Source organism: Ctenocephalides felis, unplaced genomic scaffold, assembly GCF_003426905.1.
Source record: "Ctenocephalides felis isolate EL2017-DRISC unplaced genomic scaffold, ASM342690v1 CF-g0.4_SCAFFOLD_01170, whole genome shotgun sequence".
Taxonomy (NCBI): domain Eukaryota; kingdom Metazoa; phylum Arthropoda; class Insecta; order Siphonaptera; family Pulicidae; genus Ctenocephalides; species Ctenocephalides felis.
Genome location: NW_020537324.1, coordinates 37,046,450 through 37,070,759, shown reverse-complemented (window position 1 = coordinate 37,070,759; position 24,310 = coordinate 37,046,450). Strand labels below are relative to the sequence as shown.

At 31.0% G+C, this 24,310-nt stretch overlaps 7 non-coding genes across 7 annotated transcripts; 3 read left to right on the top strand and 4 right to left on the bottom strand.

Annotated features, from left to right (window-relative positions):
* Window positions 1-814: 814 nt before the first annotated feature.
* On the bottom strand, window positions 815-886 carry Trnag-ucc. Its single transcript has one exon. It is a non-coding gene; the product is annotated as a tRNA-Gly (tRNA).
* A 728-nt stretch (window positions 887-1,614) lies between these two features.
* On the bottom strand, window positions 1,615-1,686 carry Trnag-ucc. Its single transcript has one exon. It is a non-coding gene; the product is annotated as a tRNA-Gly (tRNA).
* Window positions 1,687-1,908: 222 nt separating this feature from the next.
* LOC113368525 lies at window positions 1,909-2,049 on the bottom strand. Its single transcript, XR_003366431.1, has one exon. It is a non-coding gene; the product is annotated as a U4 spliceosomal RNA (small nuclear RNA).
* A 384-nt stretch (window positions 2,050-2,433) lies between these two features.
* On the bottom strand, window positions 2,434-2,506 carry Trnar-ucu. The gene has a single exon. It is a non-coding gene; the product is annotated as a tRNA-Arg (tRNA).
* Window positions 2,507-7,436: 4,930 nt separating this feature from the next.
* Window positions 7,437-7,647, top strand: LOC113368524. Its single transcript, XR_003366430.1, has one exon. It is a non-coding gene; the product is annotated as a small nucleolar RNA U3 (small nucleolar RNA).
* A 198-nt stretch (window positions 7,648-7,845) lies between these two features.
* On the top strand, window positions 7,846-7,919 carry Trnan-guu. Its single transcript has one exon. It is a non-coding gene; the product is annotated as a tRNA-Asn (tRNA).
* Window positions 7,920-8,047: 128 nt separating this feature from the next.
* On the top strand, window positions 8,048-8,121 carry Trnan-guu. The gene has a single exon. It is a non-coding gene; the product is annotated as a tRNA-Asn (tRNA).
* Window positions 8,122-24,310: the final 16,189 nt, after the last annotated feature.

Below are 24,310 nucleotides of genomic sequence, written 5' to 3'. Positions count from 1 at the left end.
TTAACCGAAAGGTTGGTGGTTCGTGCCCACCCGGGGCGTAAAATACTTATTATTTGTACCCTGGAATATTCAATGAATATTGTTCATACCAATAGTATTTGATGATGATATTGTTCCTCATATATGTAGTTTACCCCTACTATTGTCAGTGACACGACAAGACCTTCCGTGGCGCAATTGGCTAGCACGTTCGGCTGTTAATCAAAAAGTTGGTGGATCGGGCCCACATGGGGACGTACAATAATTTTGATTTATACCCTTTGCTTGTTCAATAATTATAATTATATTTATGCTTTATATACTTTGCTCCTTCTATTATCGGTAGCACAATAAGAGGCTCCGTGGCGCAACAGCCTAGCGCGTTCGGCTGTTAACCAAAGTTGGTGGTTTGAGCCGACTGCTTAACACTTTTGCCTCAATTCTATAGTAACAACTCAGCAGTTGAATAATTTTGAGTTAATATAATTTTTTTCTACCCATATTGAACCTGCATTTAATATTAACAAGGTGCAACAAAGTAAAAAAGTTGATTCCGTCGGCCCGGAATCGAGCCAGGATCAACAGCTTGGAAAGCAACTATTCTGACCATTACAACACCGACGCCTAATATATAGCATTTAATTATGATGTAATATCTTAAAGTTGTAACTTGATATTAAAAAATGCTGACCACCTACGCTTATCATTTTTGCCTCAGTTGTATAGTAACAACTCAGCAGTTGAATAATTTTGAGTCGGTTTGATTTTGTTTCTACCCATATTGAATCTTGCATTTAATATTGACAAGGAGCAACAAGCAAGTAATAAATGTGATTGCGTCGGCCGGGAATCGAACCCGGATCAACTGCTTGGAAGGCAACTATGCTGACCACTACACCACCGACGCGTTGCATGTTGCATTCAATTATGGTGTAATATCTTTTAGTTGTAAGTTATTAAGTTCATACAATCAAAAATTGATATTTTATTTTTGAATCAATGTTCAATTATTATAATTAATATTTATGCTATATGTCGTTTACTGCTACAATTATTGTTTATGCCCATTATTGTTCCAATGGTTATAATTATTGTTTATGCTATATATACTTTACTCCTACTTTTATTAACAGCACGACAAGATCCTCCGTGGCGCAACAGCCTAGCGCGTTCGGCTGTTAACCAAAAGGTTGGTGGTTCGAGCCAACTGCTTAACACTTTTGCCTCAATTCTATAGTAACAACTCAGCAGTTGAATAATTTTGAGTTGGTATAATTTTTTTTCTACCCATATTGAACCTTGTATTTAATATTAACAAAGTGCAACAAAAGTAAAAAAGTTGATTCCGTCGGCCTGGAATCGAGCCAGGATCAACAGCTTGGAAGGCAACTATGCTGACCATTACACCACCGACGCCTAATATATAGCATTTAATTATGATGTAATATCTTAAAGTTGTAACTTAATATTAAAAAATGGTGATCATTACACCACCTACGCTTATCATTTTTGCCTCAGTTGTATAGTAACAACTCAGCAGTTGAATAATTTTGAGTCGGTTTAATTTTGTTTCTACCCATATTGAATCTTGCATTTAATATTGACAAGGAGCAACAAGAAAGTAATAAATGTGATTGCGTCGGCCGGGAATCGAACCCGGATCAACTGCTTGGAAGGCAACTATGCTAACCGTTACACCACCAACTACCAAATTGTACTCAATTATGGTGTAATATCTTATAGTTGTAACTTATAAGTTCATACAATCATATAAAATTGATATTTTATTTTTGAATCACATATTATTTTGACATGGAGCAACCAGAAACATATGAAAAAAAATTTAACACACATTTGCTTAAGATTCCACATGACCAAATTATTGACATTGAATATTATTGAATTATATATGACAAAGGAATTTTAGGAGTCCATCCGGACTCTCCAAAAATTGCCATAGCCCACGGTATTTCACGTGGTCTCGGCGGGTTATTGGTAAAAGTTTTCAACCAGCAATAATCGCACCTCGGATGAACCTCATTGGTTACGATATCGCCACTGCGCAATGCTAACAGACGGGGCAGTATGGAGGGATTATATCCTTACATGCGCAGTACACGCAGCGAGTGTTAAGGGTTCTTAAGGCTGGTATCAAATGTTGAAATTATCAATTGCCATATAAAGCTTAGTTGCACTATCCACTGCGCCAGTGGTAATAAACTAACTGATAAAGTTTATTGCAAGTTTTTGTATGTAGACAGCAAATTGCCAAGACATCACAAATAATTTCTTGTAATCATTTGATATTTCCGTGAAAATTCAAGCCACAAAATTTAGATCAAAATTCTAACGCATAAAGGGCTATAGTTTATTGTAATTTTTAGTGAAATTAATTATCATTTGCAAAAGTGAACTATACAATATATGGTCATTAAACAATACAGTTTTATGAAACATCCCTTGTGGGGATCGAACCCACGACCTTTGGATTAGAAGTCCAACGCGCTATCCACTGCGCCAAAGGGACCTCAGCCTGACAAAAATTTTTGTTTACATTGTTTATTAAATATTATATCTGATATTGACATAGTGTTAAAAAAAACTTACAGATATATGTTATTAATTAGGTATAATAATAATCCGTTATTTTGTTCATGAACTACATATTTGTTAGTGACATGGAACCACTACGTCGGCCCAGAATCGAACCCGGATCAAGTGATTGGAAGGCAACTATGCTGACCATTGCACCACCAACGCTTAGCAATTTTACCTCCATTCTGTCGTAGCATCTCAGTAGTTGTATAACCTTGAATTAATATTATTTTGGACCTTTGATTACCGGCGAGGGCGTAAAATATTTACATTTTGATCAAAAGCAAATTGATCAGCCAAAATACTTGAAAAAAAAATGTAATTTTTTCTACTAATACAATATGTGATACACATCAAAAGACACTTAGACATGGTGAACTGATAAAACTCCACACAAAATTCACTGCGTATTGGTACTCTTTGTGAGTATGTTTATTTGATCTCTAGATGGACTTGTCTCATTTAAACCGACATATGCCATTTGATAAGTTACCTCAAAAAATAGTTCAGGAATAGCTTGGCTCGGTGTGAAGCATTCTGTCGGCAAGAGAAGAGAAGAGCTGAGCTGGAAGGCGGTTACGAAGAGACTCGGAGTAGAGAGCTGATAGCTGTAGCTGACTTGTATCGTTTCTGAAGTATACGACCCGGAAGTACAAGAGTATAGTGAAATTTAAAGTTATTAGAAGCTAGTTTATTTTGAAGAATATTTTGTAAGTATTATTACAAGAAGATAAACAATATCTATAGTCAGGTGGGTGTCCCCACCACAGAGTTTCCTAGGCATAAGCCTAGGAAATCTATAAAATGACTAGAAATCAAAAATAGTAAACCAACAATGGTACGAAGTAAAAAGAATAAAAAAGAGAACAGGTTCCAGTCACTTACTGACCGGAGTGATATGGATACTGATCTTGAACTTGAAGAATTTACAAAAGTTAAGTCAAGAAAGCGTGGCCAAAAACAGAAAACAATGGAAGTCATACAGGGGAATAATGACACGAAACCTATAGCAGAAAAGGTACCACCAATAATAGTAAAACATAACTTAGACCTCAGGGCTATAAACTACATCAGAGACGTTACGAAAGTTAATTTTACTATACAATATATTAAAACGCATACCCATAAAATATATACTAAGACACTAGTAGATCATAACAAGATAAAGAGTACATTAAGAGATTGCAGTTACCAATTTTATACGTATTCCACTGGAGAAACAACAAAGAAAATCACACTAACAGGCTTACATCCAGCAATTACTGAATTAGAGGTATTTGAATTACTGAGTGTACGACGTATTCTTGTGCAAAAGGTCATACAATTAAAGAAAACCTATTCTGATGGACAAAAACATAATCTACCAATTTATATAATTATGCTTGACAATTCGCAAGACATGTCAAAAGTAAAAGAAATAACAAACTTAAATGGTCACATTATTAAATGGGAAATGTATAAGCCAAATTTCAAAATCCTACAATGTCATAAATGTTTAAGTTTTGGACATACGTCTTACTCGTGTGATATGAAATATAGATGCATTAAATGCACAAAAGCACATTCTCCTGGCTGCTGCCAAAAATTATCAGAAGAAAAGCCCCAGTGCGTTAACTGTAAAGACTATCACCCAGCAAACTATTCAAAGTGTACATCCTTACTGAATTACAAGGCTAAAAAACAACAGATTCATGCAGCCATTGAACCTAAACCTATGACAAGAAGCTATTCTGAAACGCTGAAGCCGAGAGATGCCAGACACACTGTCCAGATGGAACTACCAAAATTCCAAGCTATTCCTGAACAAAGAAGTATACCATCAACTTCATCGAATCAAGATCTTGATTTTAACTCCACCGAGGGCATTTTTGCTGCAATAAGACAAATCAAGTTGCTTTTTTCAGATCCTGAGGTAATAAAAATTTTCAGGGAACTTTATGCACTTACAAAAACTATAAATACTAACATGACATACAATAAAAAATATACTACAATTTTAAACTTTCTTACTAAATGCCCATAATTGACAAGTATGGTATAAAAATAATGTTTTTCAATTCAAATGGAATAAAAAATAACATTGATGAACTCAGACAAACGATCGTTACAATGGACTTAGACATCGTATTAATAAATGAGACTCACTTAAAACCCACTGACAAATTATACATGAACGACTACAAAATATACCGGAATGACAGAAACATGACAGGATGGTGTGGTACAGCAATATTTATAAAAGCTTGTATCAGACATGAAGAACTACCGTTATTATCTGTAAAACACTCTGAAATTACTGCTCTAAATGTGTTCAATAGAGGACGTAAAATAACTATTGTCTCCATATATGTTCCTTCTGCAAAACTATTGCATGCAGACTTACATAAAATATTTAACTTAAATCCAAGAGTTATTGTAGCTGGTGATTTTAATGCACAACACATAATGTGAAATTGTAAATATAATAACACAAACGGACTCAAACTACTTAAGTACTTAAACAAAAACCATGATACCATTCAACTACATTATCCTCAGACTCCAACTAGATTTCCTGCGATACCAAATCAAGACCATAGTACAATAGATTTAGCCCTTACAAAAAATCTATCTATTCTTTCTGAACCTATAACCAAATCTTTATTTAACTCAGATCATAATCCAGTCTTTATAAGTATCTCTAACCCACTTGACGACAATCCTCAATCCTACAAAAATGTTTTAGATTATAATAAAGCCAATTGGCTGCTCTATAAGAAAATAATAAATGATAATATATGTCACAACAGACAAATCGATAACAATGATAGTATAGATCAAGCTGTAAAACACCTAACAGCTACTATTACTGATGCCATAAGTAAAACCATTCCATTGCGAAAGTCCACTTCAACACAAACAATTAGTTTACCTTTGGAAATTATATCCAAAATTAAATTAAAAAATCAAATTAAAAAGTTGTGGCAAAAATCAGGTGCCACGTTCCTCAAAGAACATTTAAACAGGCTTACTAGAATAATTACTGAGGACATTAGGGTTTATCGTAAACTATTATCCAAATAAAATTTGGTACACTGCAAAAAGACTGACCCAAACTTTTGCTCCCATACCATATTTACATACAAATTCCAATAACTTTGCAACAACGCCCGAACAAAAGGCCGAAATTTTAGCATCTAACTTCGAATTAGCACATCAGTACAATCTTTCTATTACTCAAAATGCTTTTGAACAGACTGTTAGTTCCAGTGTAAGACAATATATAAACAATACTTATAACAAAAATCACAAAATAGAGATAGTAACTGTTGCGGAAGTTATAAATATTATTAAGAAACTGACTAATAAGAAAGCTCCAGGACCAGATGGTATACAGAACTTAGCAGTTAAACAGTTACCTATTAAAGCTATTATTCTACTTACACGAATAACAAATAAAATTTTTACAAATGGATATTTTCCTGTGTCATGGAAATGTTCTAATGTGGTATAACATCATACCAGAAACGCAATATGGTTTCAAACATGGGCATTCAGTTCTGCATCCACTAGCACAGCTAGTTGAAAATACTGTACTAAATTTTAACAAAAAGACACACACTGGTCTTGTACTAATAGATTTTGAAAAAGCTTTCGATACAATTTGGACAGATGGACTGTTGTATAAATTAATAAATTTACAATTTCCACATTACATAACAAGAGTCATAATTTCATATCTTAAAGATCGTACATTTCAAGTTCAAGTAAATAATAATCTTTCAAATCCTAAACGTATAGTAGCTGGAGTGCCTCAGGGATCCTTGCTAGGACCAACATTGTTTAACACATATATATATGATATCCCTACTGACAGCAAAACAAATACATTAACATTTGTGGACGATACTGCTGTGTTCACATCATCAAAATCAGTAGCGATGATAGCTAACAAGCTACAAAATCACATAGATAATATAGCAAAATATGCTATATATTAATCATAAAATAACATAAAAGTAAATCCCATAAAAACAGAAGCAATAATTTTTTGGAAAGGAAATAAGTTGAAAGAAAAGCCTATAGAAATAAAAATTTCAGGACAATAAATTAAATGGACAGATGAAGTTAAGTACCTAGGAGTAACACTTGACAGGAAACTTAACTTCAATACACATATAAAAAAGAAATTGGCGCAAACATATGGGCTTCTAAATCTTTTAAGACCATTATTGAACACAAAGAGTGTATTAAATATGCGTAATAAAAGAAGAATATATCTAACGTTGATCAGGCCATGTCTGATGTATGCTGCCCCAATATGGAACATGACAAATATTAAAAAACTACAAATTTTACAAAACAAATCACTGAGACTAATACTGAACCTGATAGGTGACCCAACTACCGGACACTACTACTCAACAAAGCTCTTACACGAACAAGCAGACATACCGACTGTGATTAACCACATTAAGAAAATGACGGAAAACTTCTACGAAAAATGCAAAGACCATACCAATAATAATATTAAAACCCTCGGACAGTACACGCCTGACATCATATGGTACGGCAAATATCCAATGCCAAACTACATTCTGGACAACACAAATAAGAGTATCTAATAATTTAAAGAATGTAAATTTAATATATATTTAAAGATTGTGATTTTTTTTGAAGAATTTTTCGATCTTTCTTTTTTTTCGATCACAAACCATTATTTTTATTTTTAAACAAAATGTATAATTTAAAGTGGATAGATTGTAGTATTAAATAAGAGTAAAATACTTTTAGTAGTAAACTCATAAATCATGGTTATTGTATATTATATTGTAATATATTGTAATAAAACAGAAATAAACTAAAAAAAAAAATCTGTCGGCAAGATCATACTTCACAGGATCATTTCTGTAGTATGACTTCACAATCTCTTCACTTAAATGTGGAGTTGATGCGACCTCGAAGATGATTTGTAGCTTCGCACTCTGAGCGTGAGAAAGATGTTGAACTTCGTTTGGAGTTCGATCATCATCGATGACCGTTCGCCAAAGTTCTTTGTGAATTTTGGTCATGGGTGTGATGTATATATTATGTTATCGGCATCCCAAAAACAACCACAATATTGCGTTTCTGATATTTTTAAATTATTAATATTTAAACCGAAAGGTTAGAGGTTCAAGCCCACTTGGGGCGTAAAATAAGTATTGTTTATACCCATTATTGTTCAATTATTATAATTAATGTTTATGCTATATATCGTTTACTCCTTCAATCATCAACGATACGACAGCAGCCTCCGTGGCGCAATTGGCTAGCGCGTTCGGCTGTTAACCGAAAGGTTGGTGGTTCGAGCCCACCCGGGGGCGTTGAATGAATCTTGTTTATACCCACAATTGTTCAATACATCTTGTTTATACCTATTAGTATCAATGACTATAATTAATTTTCATGCAATATGTACTTTTATCCTACTATCATCAGCAACACAAAAAGAGCCTCCGTGGCGCAATTGGCTAGCGCGTTCGGCTGTTAACCGAAAGGTTGGTGGTTCGAGCCCACCCGGGGGCGTAAAATACTTATTATTTGTACCCTGGAATATTCAATGAATATTGTTCATACCAAATAGTATTTGATGATGATATTGTTCCTCATATATGTAGTTTACCCCTACTATTGTCAGTGACACAACAAGACCTTCCGTGACGCAATTGGCCAGCACATTCGGCTGTTAATCAAAAAGTTGGTGGATCGAGCCCACATGGGGACGTACAATAATTTTGATTTATACCCTTTGTTGTTCAATAATTATAATTATTATTTATATACTTTGCTTCTTCTATTATCGGTAGCACAATAAGATCCTCCGTGGCGCAACAGCCTAGCGCGTTCGGCTGTTAACGAAAAGGTTGGTGGTTCGAGCCAACGGCTTAACACTTTTGCCTCAATTTTATAGTAACAACTCAGCAGTTGAATAATTTTGAGTTGGTATAATTTTTTTTCTACCCATATTGAACCTTGCATTTAATATTAACAAAGTGCAACAAAAGTAAAAAAGTTGATTCCGTCGGCCCGGAATCGAGTCAGGATCAACAGCTTGGAAGGCAACTATGCTGACCATTACACTACCGACGCCTAATATATAGCATTTAATTATGATGTAATATCTTAAAGTTGAAACTCGATATTAAAAAATGCTGACCATTACACCACCTACGCTTATCATTTTTGCCTCAGTTGTATAGTAACAACTCAGCAGTTGAATAATTTTGAGTCGGTTTAATTTTGTTTCTACCCATATTGAATCTTGCATTTAATATTGACAAGGAGCATTCTACCTGTCCCATGCATTTTTCTGCTGGTAACAATATCTTTCATCAAAAACAATTCGAAACTTTTTGATATGGCTTCATCCTCCTCAAACTACAACATTAGACACAAACTTATTAAGGCGCGCACATATAAATTAGCCAGCTCTTTCAATACGATCGACGGTCTAGGTATTCAGCTTATAAATAAACTTTCCCTCAATATCCAAAACTTAGACAGAAAAAAAGTTCATGCTTCCCTAGTCAAACTTTTTAAAGAATTAGCTTTTTATGACATTACTGAATTTTCTCAATTTGATTTCAGTAACTATTTTCTTGCATAATCCTTATCCTTTATCTATGTAGTCTGACCATTTGATCGCCTGTACAACCATTTTTTTTTTTAATTTTTTTTTATTGCTATTTTAATAATTTAAAATTTTTACGGTTTTAAATGAGTATAACTTTCAACCTTGTGCAAGAATTTTGAGCTTAACTGGTGATCAAATTGTTTAATTTAAATCACATTGTATTTAATGTTTGAATGCTTTTTTTTAGCTTTTTTTTTCAGAAGCGAAATTCGTGCAGCTACTATGATTATTATAAAATTACTATCCTTTTAATATTAACTATGAATAAGCTTGACAAGAGCCTGAAATAATATCTATTATTATTGACTACGGCTTGCTCATGAATAAATGAATAAATAAATAAATATATAAAAAGATATTTCCATGTATAAAAATATATATTAAATTTTGTTGTTTATAAAACTCTCTCAAATTCTCTCCTAGCTAACTTGATTCCACTTTTACTAGAATACTGCACTCTTTCTAGAAAATAATTGATTGTGAAATAATAACAAATAGCATAATGCAATTGTTACATAATCTTTGTTACATCTAGCTTTATTTAGTACAAATGTAATGTAATTTTAATAAAAACTGTTACATCCAGTTTCTCTCGCACCATGTCTGAGGTAGATTAATTTTAACAATTATTCATTATGTTAAAATAATTTTTCAAATTTTATCATAGTTATAGTAATAACATAATAATGAATCATCATAGTTTGATTAAAACACAAAATAAATCAGTGTCAACATTTTTATATTTTTACATGTTTTCACTTACACTTATCAAAATTGTAGCATTCGAGAGTATATATTAACAATTTTCGTTTGTTCAAAATGATTTTCTGCTTGAGTACCCCGCACAAAAACACTAAACAGAAAGCTTCCTGAAAATTATTCATCACATATATTAGCACACACATATATACACTCGTGCATGCATATGTGCACGCAAAGCGCATTATGTTTGGGCAGAAACCGGAGTTTATATAATCATAACAACTCATAATTTGATCAACTAAGTAATTCGAAGAACCATAAATATAATAAATCTGATTATTCTAAGATCACTCTCCTATTTTTTTCTCGGAAATGGCAATTTGAATTTGAAAAATTTAAAAACCATTTGATGAAAATCGATAACTACTTGTGTTGATCGGACGTAAAAGTGCAAAACTCTTCGTGCACATTTTTGTAAAAAATCTTAAATTGATTCTGAAAATATCGGTTTGACCGGACCGATCTGCGTCTATAATTCTTGAATATTGTTTTAAATATTATCCACATACAAAAAATGTTTTAATTGTAAATATTCATGAAATAAATAATGGGACGTGCACTTATGGCACATACAGTGTATATTACCAAATGAAAATTGCGTTCAATAGTTTTTCACGAAAAGCAAAAGCTTTATTTCTGAAAAAACCGTTAAAAAATTATTGTAACAATTTTAAAAATTGTTGAAAGTAAATCGATAATTTATACTAATCAGGAAATCCATGCAACTTTCCTTAAGCCAAAATATTACTTACCCAGATATGTACTAAAATATTACATAAAAATTGCTACTCTACCTATTTTCATAGACAAAAAATATGAATTTCTGGTAAGTATTATACCAAACTATATACTCATGGGGTTGTTTTGTTTCCATATGTGTTTTATGCAGGCGTATTTAGCATACATATTTATTTATTTTGCTAAAATTGCTTTTATTTAGTTAAATTAATTAATTAATTTGAATTTTCTCTAATTTGAACATCCACTGAAGATATCAGATTATATGTTGGATGTATAGAAATGATTTTTTTCATTCCTATTTAATATTACCCTACATATATTTCAATATCAAAATTATCAATCCCACAAATATTCACACTATAATATTTTATTCAATTATCACCGATATTTCCTACATGTGCCTTCAATTAAAAAAAAGTTGTCTGTTGTCAGTTTTTAGCGCTTATCACGAATCTAAAGTCAAAATTGGGGGTAAAATGGCAAAATCAGAGAAAAATAAAAAATAAAATTCCCGATATAGTAATTCTTAGCTATTATAAATTATAATCTTATAATTTTTGTGGTTTTCTGTTTTTTTTGTACCTCAAGTGACTATTGAGTTTCAATTAAATGAAAGATTGGGATTTTTTTGTATAATTCAGTTCAGCTATAATTTGCAAGCACATTCACTCCCAATTGTCCCAGGATAATCTGCAAACACACTTGTAATTGAGTATTCAAAAATATGTTCAGAAATTACTGCTGTAATCCACAAAAAACACTTAATAGATCATTTAAGTGAATACTAAAAGTCATTTATGGTAAAAATGGCTAGGAAATGACAGAAATTATAAAATTTTAATTATCATGCAGAAGAATTACTCAATTCGGAGATTTTATGGTTTTTAAGTTTAGATTCGTGTTCAACAGTAAAAAACTAAAATATAATTATTTACTAAATGATGAAAAATAATTTTTACTCACTCAAGATTAAGTCCACCAGAAGGCAGTTTGTTCAAAACTGCAACACATGTATCTCTTGCTGATAGAGCCTATCAAAATATCATTATTTACTGAATCAATTTATCGGATCCAAAATTATATTTTTTACCTTTGTCATAATTTCTTGCCTATGTTTTTCTTCTGCTTGATTACGCAAATCAAGTTGTCGTGATAACAGCTCCGCATTCTATATCAAAAAATTTACTTTTGTAAAATCTACAGATTTTAAAGTTCTTAAAACATATGAATATAATAAAACACTGTATCTATCGTTATTACTAAATAAAATATATATATTCTTACAGAATTAGTTATTTTATTCAGCATTTTTTCTTTTTCTCCTAAAACAGAAATTAGCATGCGGTGCACTTTTTTCTGTGTTGCAACTTGCTGCAAACAAAATTGTATAATATTAATAAATTAAGCGTTTTGATAATAATTATCATAAAAGTTTTATATGCGTAAGGTGCATTATGTAAGAAGTCAAATATTAAACTCAGCAATATGCAAGAAATAAAGACAAATATAATTTTGTAGATATATTTATTTACCAAAACTCTTTAGGTAATTGAAATGAGATATTTTTCCCGTAGGTTAAGTTAAGTAATCGCAAAAAATCGAAAATGATAATTTTTATATATCTTTACGTTTCAGAAGTTTCTGGACATTTTGGAATACATTAGAGAAAATGGATGTATGTGTGTATGTAACAGTGATGTGATACAATGCTGCAATGCCTCAAATTTCGGTTTTTACTTGCGTAATATATTGAAGAGTCCTCATTTTTCAGTAAAAATGAATATCATTACAGTTCGATATCAGATCGTACGTTGCGTCAGGTTTTCACCGGGATCTTTGCGGTTACAAAACCGTGGCACTTACCACTTACAACTAGTGTTAGAAGTATCGAGGAAAAATATCGATAGTGAGTACTGAAAAATATATCGAAGCAGAATATCGATCACAAACAAATATCGTGGCGAAAGTATCGATAATACTCAATATCAAATTTTGAGTACAATTCATCAAAATCAAACGTATGTGCAAAAAAGACCAAAAACTCATTAAATATCTATTATAATGAATTCTATTGTTTGTATCTGATGTGATAAATCAGAATCATTTTCAATATTGTAAAATGTTAACAGTAATTTTTCAATACTAATTTCAAATTCTATACTTTTTTTTAAAAAAAAAACAAATTATAATAGTTGAGTATTTTTGGTTAAAACAATATTATGGTCTGATACTACATTCAAAATGCAATACTTTTTAAGTAAAATAATGAATAATTTTAGCGACCATGCAACTTGAAAACGCCGTTACATGTTTACATAAAAGTGCAATATGAAGCCCTTTGGAAAGCAATAAATATTCAGTTTAAGGGGCACAACTAGTGTGAAATTTTCGAAACATTGAATTTTAAATTTTTCCATATTTTGATAGGTTATACCTTTAAAAATAACATACTAAATTTTAAATCGATATCTTAAATAGTTTTTGAGTTACAGCCATTTAAAGAGTATATATATAGTATATAGTATAACGATCATTTAATCTTTAAACGCGTTTTTTCTCGAAACAGCATTTTCCGAATTTGCTGCAGCGATTACTCAAAAACAAATGATCCGATCACTATAAATTTTTTTTACATGTTCTATATATAGTTCTCCGTAAAATAAACTATCGATTTTTTGATCGAATCAAAAATCGAATATTGGCAGTCCAAAAACGACCAAAATTTTGGGTAAAATTCTTTTTTTTAATTTTTTTTAAGAAACGCTGCCATTTTGTCAATTTTTTCTTTATCGTAGTTCATTTTACAGACAATATTATCTAGTTTAACGCGATTTTTTTTTTTAATTTCATCCACGTAGAAGACCGGAATCACTGCAGCAGTTAAGGGCCTTTTTTGTCGCGCCGTTGGAGATCGACGATAACTTAAAAAATATTTATACTATGTATTCTCAAAACATGTATAAATATATTTCTAAAATTTTTAAATGATTGATAAAGTAGTTTTTTTAATATAAATTCCCAAAAATCACCTTTTTTAGGCGGTTACACTAGTTGTGCCCCTTAATGACGGTCGAGATAATATTTGCACACTTGTACAATAGAACAATTTAGAGAAACATTCCTTCGGAGCGATGGGATTTAAAGTTTAAATGGTTCCGAGAAACTCAAACCCATATGTTTGCATATTGATATTCAAATATTTCAATACATGAGTATTTTACGTTAAAAAGATAGAAAAATAATTGTTTCGAATAATAATACTCAACAACTTCAATACATGAGTATTTTAGTAAAAAAAATCGAAATTAAATTATTTTTAAAAAAATACTTAACAATTTCAGTATATTAGTATTTTATGTGAAAAAGAAATATTATTATTTCTAACAAGAATCGAAATATAATTATTTCTAATAATAATACTCAACAATTTCTCAATACTTACTCAATAAATATATTTCGATTTTTTTCACATAAAATACTAAAATACCGAAATTGTTGAGTACTTTTATTAGAAATAATTAATTTCGATTCTTTTTCACGTAAATTACTCATATATTGAAATTGTTAAAAACTATTATTTGAAATAATTATATTCCGATTTTTTTCACTAAATTAATACTCATGTATTAAAATTGTTGAGTATTATTATCCGAAATAATTATTTTTTTATTCTTTTACTTAAAATACTCATGTATTGTAATTGTTGAGAATATTTTTACAAAATATTTAGGAACTTTAAAAAGCTGTTTCATTTTACATAAGAGTAATAAATAAACATATTTATTTAATAGTGTGGTCCTATTCATTTTGGGTTTTTAGCAATAAATTTTGAGACTGATGATCCTTTGAGATCGTTTTTGACACTTCTTTGAACAGTATGATCACCTGAGAAACTGTTGTATTGCATTTGGCACAAAAATCGATTTTGACAAATATATCGAACTAAAATATCGATAGTAAAAATACTCACTGTCGACAGCAAAGTTTCGATATTTACTCAGTATTCGATATTTCGCTCTAACACTACTTGCACCGTGTACTCCCTGTTTTATGACATTTAAGCGCAATTTTTAACTTTTCTTATGGTCAGTTATAGTAATCGTCCAAAAATCTAAATTATTTTTTTTTGCATATGTTTACGTTTCGAAGGTTTTGAACATTTTGGAATACCTTAGAAAAATGGATGTGTGTGTATAGAATAATATGGATACAATTTTTTGTTCACGATTCCGGGCGCCAAGATAAACCGATTCGAATAATTCATAAAACAATTGATCTTTATACGAATGGGGAGACGTGCTAATTAGTTTTTGGCAAAGACAAATCCAGTCATTTTGGAGATACAAAGCAAAGAGGGCAGAAAAAAGAAATCGAGTTTTTCAAAACAAGGAGCATTCGATTCGAATTATTCAGAAAACATTCAATTCGTAATGATGGGGAGAAGTAGTGATTAGTTTTTAGCAAAAATAGGTCCAGCCGTTACGTAGATACGGGGCTAAGTGTACAAAAAATTGCAGTTTTCGTGAGAACGAAGTATCCGATTCGAATGATTCAAAAAGCCTTTTGCTTGTATTGACGAATCAATTATTTCTTAAGAAATAAAAAAAACGTTTTTATTTCATTTTTTTTTTTAATATTGAAAATAATTCGGGTTCTAATTTTAATTATAACTGTAATTTTAAAGCTCACTTATAAAATTAAAATAAATAATGATAACTTTGCGTATGTATGGATACATTTTTTTTCCTTCTTATAAAAAAATTAGACAAGATCCTTCATTCTAATTCCTCTTTATTAAGTTCTGTTTATTTATTTTTTATGTAAACGTATATAAACATCATCACCCAATTTATAAGCTTTGTATTTTGTCTATAAAATACGAATAATGAAAGTTAAAGTCTTATCTATGGTTATAGTATTCATAATAATTTGAATTCAATTTGAAAAGATTTAATATTCTCCGAAAATTTCATTACGGTACGGGAAGTTCCAGAAGGCAAATTTTAGGGCACGATGCCATACACCACTAGTTATTTATTGTTTTTTTTTTGTAATGTTGTATCAAGTAAAATCATTTAAATAGAAAATATTTTTAGCACTAAAATTAGAATTAGAAATTAATCAATTAGCATTAGTTAGTAATTATACCAACAAAAATTTTAATGTATAGAGTTATTTTTGAGTCATATAAAAATGTATATAATGATATCTTACATTTTCGAATTCAGATACTGTTTGTATTAGCTGTTTTGTTACATAGTGTGCTGTGAATACGGCATGGTCTTTTTCTCGTCGCATGAGAAGTAGTTGTTTACAAGCAGCACGCTGTTCGTCCTCCTGCCAGCCCATTTTCTGTCGTTGTTGGATAAGATTACCGCTTACTGGTTTGCGAGTCTGTATAATAATTTCAAATTATTAGTAAAAAACTTTTCCATAAAATCAAACCATATAGGAGATTTGGGCTCGCCCGTAGGTAAGCGATTATAAGAGCGACGGGTCTTGATTCAGAAGTCCGGGTTCGATTCGACCCACTTCGAGCAGCCTGTTGTCAAGCAGCGATTTTAACTTGGAAATATAGATAACAATATGTTTTCAAGTAAGTATAGCCCTTAATCCGGCATTGCTCCAATATCCAAATTAGAGCGATGATTATCTCTAATAGCGTTCAGTATGAAAAATTAAAAAAACTAGAGTAAAGACAATCAATACATTACCTATTAGTCCAGGCGCTGTAGGGACTCGAGTATGCATAATATGAGGACCGTCAACTCGGCAGATTTTTTATCTGAGAGGCCAAACAAAAAGTTGCCAGCCTATGTTGCTAGCTTCGGTGTTGGTCGAATTTCCCTGTACTTGCCTTTTCACTTTTCGCATGCCTTCATTGGCCGTGGCGCTCGACGTATAAAGCAATTTTCAGTGCTTAATAGTTTTTTTTATTCATATTCACGTCGTATAATATAATATTATTTATAGTTACTTGTATCTGAATTTTTGGTTCAGACAAATACTGAAAATGTCGGTACAAGTGATAAATGTTAAAAAGCGAAAACGAAGTAAGATATATAATGCAGTAAACGGAGCGTTTTAGGTCTGAATTTTTTTACTGTGCTCCGAATTGAATGAAATTTTGGAATTAGGTTCATCTTACCCTCAAGTTCAAAAGTGAAAACAATTCGGGTTGCGCCATCAACCCCCGGGCCACCATCAATATTTTTCAACTTACTGGCCACTATAGATTCATATATTTTTGGCATTTTTCTTCGTTTTTTTTGCAAATATCTCCTAAAATATACATTTTAACGAAAATCATGTAATGAACAAAATAATGTCAATAAAAATCTTAATAAATCCGTATTACATAAAGTGTTCTAGGAAAAATTTTAAGCAAGATTTGAAAGAGCAAAGTCGTTTTTTATTTTGTTCAAGATTTAATTGTTATATTTAAAGCCATCTAGTGGCGAGGTTTTACATTTTATGCATTTCAGTAAAATTGGGTTTTATAGTGCTCAACATAAGCTTTAAAATGAGCGCTGTTAGAAGTTTTTTGCGTGTAAAATGAGTGAGCTATCATGCAAATTCCAGAAAGATCCCTTTGATTTTTTTCTATATGCTTTTATGCGTATCTTTTATTTTTTTTAGATATAATGAAAATAATTTCGATTTTTTAAAAAAATGGAAAAAAAAGTTTTTATAAAATTGTGAGTTTTCTGAAACTAGTTTGTACTAAAGTAGTGAATCTGCTAGAAACCATCAAGATGTCTATAATGAAGTGAATTCTAGATGGAATGTAAACTACTTTAATTCTGGTGGAAATGGCGCTCATTAAACCATATCATTTAAAAGAAAAAAACATCGTATATGCTTCTTATTTGCATGATAGCTCATTCATTTTACACGCAAAAAACTACTTCCGACGTTATTTTGAAAAAATGTAATTACACAATTGAGAAGGGGTGATGGCGCAACCCGAATTGTTTTCACTTTTGAACTTGAGGGTAAGATGAACTTAATTCCAAAATTTCATTCAATTCGGAGCACAGTAAAAAAATTTAGAGGTTATACCCTTTTTTCCACTCCGTTTACTGCACTAATAGTGATTTTGCGAGAAACGGATAATTTGTTCGAAAAATTAAAACCACGTTTGTTTAAAAAACAAAGTCTATAGAAGAAAAGATAAAATATGCCGTAGCTTATCAACAGATAAGTTTTGAAGGTATAAGTGGAAATACATGGTTCAGCGGAAAATATTAAATGACGATAAAAGTTTGTGTATTTGTAAAAAATTATATTTTGCAAATTATGTCGCTTATTTTCGATACAGAGGGTTAGGTATTTTCTGAAACTTTTTATGTATTGTGTTGTCATTTCAGACGGTTTCTTTGGAATTTCTGCTCTGATTTATTCTTTTGAGGCATAGATGTTTTGAGGACAGTTGGTATAAATGTAATTTCTAAGATGACCAGTAGAACAAATTCACAAAATGTCAGATCGTGCGTAAGCGCTTGTCATTTTTTGTCACTAAGTTGTGAAATAATGTGTCCGGGAATCATCCGATTTGACGTGATTTGTGCAAAGTGTCCTGTCTTGATAAAATCATATCTCACCATTGGGTTGCTCCAATTTAAGTTGCACGAAGGTCTGTGACATGTGAAACTAACGAGTCGATGTCACTGTAACAGCCGAACCATTATTTTCAAAGAATTAGTTTTTGTAGTCAGCCAAAACCAGACACTATCCAAAAACACACGCAGCCGCATGTCTTTGAAAATAATGGTAACTAAAACTTTTTAACTGGTACACCAAATACATTTTTCTACCCAAATCCATATAGAAACCGTGGACGCTGGAAATCCACCAAATATTTCTGTCACACCATATAGTTTATAATAAAGTTAATTGTCGCCATTGAGATTTAGTTTTTTTTTAAGTGATAGAACATTTAAACGAAGTCCAGCGATGCAGATATAAAATTTGTTTTTTATTGTTTGAGACTGATAGAAGCATTGATTTTGTTGTTTGAAGCTGGAAAAATATGACAAAGGTTTTTGGCTAGTGATTAAGCAGTTGAATAGCATCATGAAAAAAATTTCTATGTAGATGAACATAGATCTAAACCACCAAGTAACTTTCCATACAAGTTTGTTGCCATACAAGTTTTGGTGTACGGTAAAGTCTGCATTATATATATTTTTTGTGTTTTTTTTTTAATTTTTCCAAAATTTTTGTTGATTAATATTTTCTAACAAATGTGGTGGGTTTAGTTTTGCGATCATATCATTCGTTTTTCGCAAAATCACTATATTCCACTTCGCTTGGGCTACTGAATATTTATCACTTGTACCGACATTTTCAGCGTATTTGTCTGAAGAAAAAATTTAGATACAAGTAACTATGAATAATATTATATTATATGATATGATTATGAATAAAAAAAAACTATTAGGCACTGAAAACTGCTTTATACTGGCTACGTCGAGCGCCACGATGCATCGAGGCATGCGTATAAAGTGAAAAGGCAGGTACAGGGAAATTCGAACAACGCCGAAGCTGGCAACATGGATTTTTTTTTGTTTGGCATCTCAGGTAAAAGAATCTGCAGGGAGTTGGCGATCATCATATTATGCATACTCGATGCCCTACAGCGCCCGCTATATACTATGAACAATATCTTCTTAGAAATAAACAGTGTTCAGTACAGCTTGTAGAATATATAATAGTTCTGATTGCTGTGACAACTACGCGTATAAATGAAGTATAGGAAAGATTGAGTACGGTTGTGATATGATACAGCAGTGACGGGCGTCATAACAGCTAAACTATACTGATTTTGAGATAGGGTCCAAAGGGGAAAATATAAAGTATGTTTGCTCAAACAAGCTTCCAATATTGCATTGATCTTTAGACCGCATTGCTTCTAAAGAGTCAAAAGTAAGCTTTATTCTTCGATTTCTTTCAATAAAAACTGTTACGTTTATATAGATAAATCAATTGGTTTGTTATTAACTTCCCCTAAGGCAAGTTATAGTAATCGCAAAAAAATCGAAAATGAAAATGTTTATATATCTTTACGTTTCAAAGGTATCTGAACATTTTGGCATACCTTAGAAAAAATGGATGTATGTGTGTGTGTGTATTTGTGTGTGTGTGTGCGGATACAAATTTTCGACGATTTCTGAAAAACGATTTAACCGATTTGAATAATGTAAAAAACATTCGATTTGTATTAATAAGGAGACGTGCTGATTAGTTTTTGGCGAAGGCAGGTCTAGCCGTTCCGAAGATACGGGGCAAAAAGTGCCAAAAACAGTAGCTCAGTTTTTAAGAGAACGGAGCGTCCGATTTTAATCATTAGTAAAATATTTTACTTGTATTGACAAGATAAATAAGACTCCCAATAAAAATAAGTTCAAAAAATGGCATTTGGCGGTCAAAAATGTTTATTGGACTTATGCACATCAAATTATCAGATATTTTATAGAGATGTTCATAATGTGTACACATTTTAAGTAATTTTTTGGGGAGTTCTGTACTAAGATTTTTAATTACGGTACGGGAAGTTCTAGCAATTTGCCTTTAGGCACGATGGCATGCACCCCACTAGTATTGCTGTAAGTTGAACACAAAGAATTAATTATTAGCCATTAGTTTTTACGTAGATAATTTGTTCAGTCATTACAATGATTTGTTTTCAAAAGTGTGCGTTGGGTACGGTTGTGACAAATTTTGTGGGTACGGTGAAGATTAATTAGTTAAAGAAAAATCTAACTTAACTAAGACAAAAAGCAAAATACAAAGGGAAAATCAAGATAAAAAAGATTTTACAAGAATTCTTTGTTAACGTCGTTCAGAAAATTATGTTTTATTATTATTTATAAAAATTGTAATAAACCATTGTTATAGGTGTTTATAGTTGTCTTTAAACCTATGTTCATGCCTGTTACAAACGTCTGGGGTGTATTTTGTAATTTTGTAACTATCATCGCAGACACGTGTTCAAATTACTATTTAATTTATTTTTCTGCCATATGGTAAATTAACAAGTTTATTGTTGATAAAAAAGTGGCACAACCGAACCCAGTTACCTCTACATTGACTAAATAAATAAAAATAATGGAGATGAAAAACGCGAATATATTTTGTAAATTGAATATGGACAAATAAAAATGCGTACGAATTGTAAAAAGGCAGCTAAATATGCTAAATGAGCTAATCCAGATGAAAAGCTACAAACATTAGTCATAGCAGAATCTTGTGGTGCTGGTTTCTGAACCAAATGCGAATCATATCATATTACTATTATATAATTAATATTAAAATTAATAATAATAACTAACTATTGTTTTTTTCTAAATTATAATATATATCACTGATTTATTATTATCTTTTTTACTATCATACCTGTAGCTCTCCGAGAGCTAACTTGTATTTGCTCTTCTCACGATCTCTTTGCATGGAAAGTTTTTGTAACTCATTTGATTTTTCGTTAAGAGTAGTTTTAAGATTCTGTATTGTGCCTACTTGATCTTCTATTATTTTATCTTTTATTAATAAAGCATCTCGTGTATTTTCCAATTCCTGTCTGTAGATATAATCAATAATTGTTACAAGAAATGATTATAAAAATTGTTTCAAGTAATATTAGAATTAAGTTTAATGTTAGAATTAAAATTAATTTAATATTAGAATTAAGTTTAAATTGCGCTTGATATATTAGTCTTTAATAAGCAAGGAAGAAAAATATGAAGTTTATTAAGGAATTATTAACATAGTTGTATAGAATGCATTTGTCAATATATCGGAACAGCTAAAATTTAATGATAATTAGTAGTCAAGTTTGTTTTACGCATTTGACAGTCGTTTTATATACTAATAAAATTCAGTTCGCTTCTATATAAGTTTTTCTTCTTTTTTAATTTCCTGAAAGTAAAGTTAATGTTTTAGTAAAAAATTTTGATCTGCTGATGTTATGTTTTCTCGACGTTTTAAGTCATTGTAAATCGAATGAGTCTAAATTTGAAAAAATTGTTTGTGTATCTGAACCAATTTTTGATGTTTGTCGATCTTTTATCAAAAACGGTTAGACCGTTTTAAAAAATTAAAAGCCATTCGACGTATTCGTTCAAGTTTTAGACCAAACTCTTGAATCGATTATAAAAAACAAAAATTGTTCGAAGGATATTAGTAGGTAATCACGTTCATGAGTTTTTGGCTAGGAACGGCCGGGTCGTTTATTTTTTATATGTTTTGAATTTTTTACAATTTTCATGAAGCTTTGTGTAGTGATACATTTTGTAGTTTAAAATAACATACTAAAGGATAGGAGGTCTAGATTATAATAATGAATCAAACTTTAGAACTTCGCCGCGTGCTTCATTCTTTGGTAGCTACTGATTACAGGTTACGTCCACACTAAAATACAACCCACGTTTAGAACACGAAAAGTATGAAATGAAATATGTTAAAATATTAATTTAATTGTTTATATCAATTGAAAATCATTTTAAATGAAAGCAAAAGTTTGATTTTTAAAATAAATAGCTGAACATTTTATCTAAATAGCTATGTCTAATTCTTGTTGATTAAGTCGATAATTTACACATGTCGTAACTGGAATTAAACCAAAATGCTACTTACAACTAGTTAATTTTCTATTTTAATACATTGATATCCGTCAACGTCGGATCGCAATTTTCAGAATTATTTTGGCGCCAGATTGTTTTTACCAAAAATATATCTTGATTAACTATTTACTTATTAAAAGTTATTAAGTTCGCTCTATATTTCGAAAAAATAGAACTACATTACGTGGCGTATACTGCAAATAATCTAAATCGTCGAATTAAAAAAATGCAACTATTACTTAAGAAGCAATAATATTTGATCAATATATTAATATTTAATTATAAATCTCAAATGCTGATTTGCCAAGTTGATAATTTACAAAAGTCATGAGAATAAAAGTCAAATTTTTAATATTCATTTATGAATCAATATGTCTGAATGATTTGCTTTTAGATAAAATACAAATAGTTTATTATGATGGGTTAAAAGGAAAAATATAGGGTATCAATGCAATTTTCAATATATGTTTGAAACTCAGAAAAATTTACTAACATTCAGAGATCGTTATTCATTTTCATATTCCCTATTTCAAACGATCCTGCTCAATCAATTTAATATGAAAAATAAATCGATTATTAGATATTAATTTACCACATAAACATCATACAATTAATTTTACAATGTAATAATTATTTGAAAATTACCTGGTCTCTTTCAACTGAGTTGCTGCTTCAGAAGGAACTAAAGCCTCTTTAAATTCCTCTTCTGCTTCTGAAAGTTTTTCTTCTAAGTACTCCGCTCTCTTTTTAGCATTTTCAGATGTATGTTGAATTTCCTTTATTTGTTTTTCCTTAAAACAATAGGTAGACAGGTAAAATTGTAGATTGATAAACAGGTAAGTACCAATAGTAAATTGGTAGGTAGGTAAATAGGTATACAGGTAAATTGTTGAACAAGTAAATTGGTAGAGGTATGGTGTACAGATAATTTGTTGGGCAGGTAACCTGGCAGACAGGTAGGTAAACAGGTAAACAGGTAAACAAGGAAACAGATAAATAGGTAGATAGATCGATAAGGAGACAGATGATCAGGTAGACAGGTATATTGGTAGATAGTTAAACTGGTGGACTGATATGTAAAATGCTCGAGAGAACAACTGGTAGATAGACAAATATGTAGACAGATAAACAGTTTAACAGATTAATTGGTAGACATGTAGAACGAAATGATATATAAATTGGTAAACAGGTTAATTGGTAGACAAATAAAACGAGATGGCAGGTAAATTGATGAACAGGTAAATTGTTGGACAGTTAAATTGGTAGACTGATAACCTGGTTGACTGGTGTATTGGTAGACAATTGAACTGGTGGACCGGTAAACTGACAAGAAGGTAAACAGATAAACGATAGGATAAATAAAAACATTGACAGATGAACAGGTATACAGGTAAACAGGTAAACAAGTAAATTGGTAGGTAGGTAAGGCGATGGCCAAGTGAATTAAAGGATTTATAAAATGGTAGGCAAGACAAAGATAGATAAATAACGAAACAGATAAACAGGTTCACAGGTAAATTGGCAGACATGTGAAACTGGTTGACAGATAAATTGGAAGGCCGGTGAAATGGAAAATTGATAAATAGGTTGAAAAGTAAATTGGTAAACAAATTGTTAAAAAAAGTAAATCGTTAAACTGGAAATGTAAATTGGTTGACAGGTAAATTCTTAGGTCGGTAAAATGATAGATTGATAAACAAGTTGATAGGTAAATAGGTAGACAAATTATTGAATAGATAAATTGTTGATCAGGTGAATTGGTGGTTAGCTAAATTGGTAGGCTGATAAACAGGATGACAGGTATACTTGTGAACAGGTAAATTAGTGGGCAGGTAAATTGGTGTACAGGTAAATTGGTGGACTGGTAAATTGGTGGACTGGTAAATTGGTTGACTGACAAACAGGTTGACAGGTAAACTGTTATAAACAGGTAGAGAGGAAAACAGATAGATTAGAA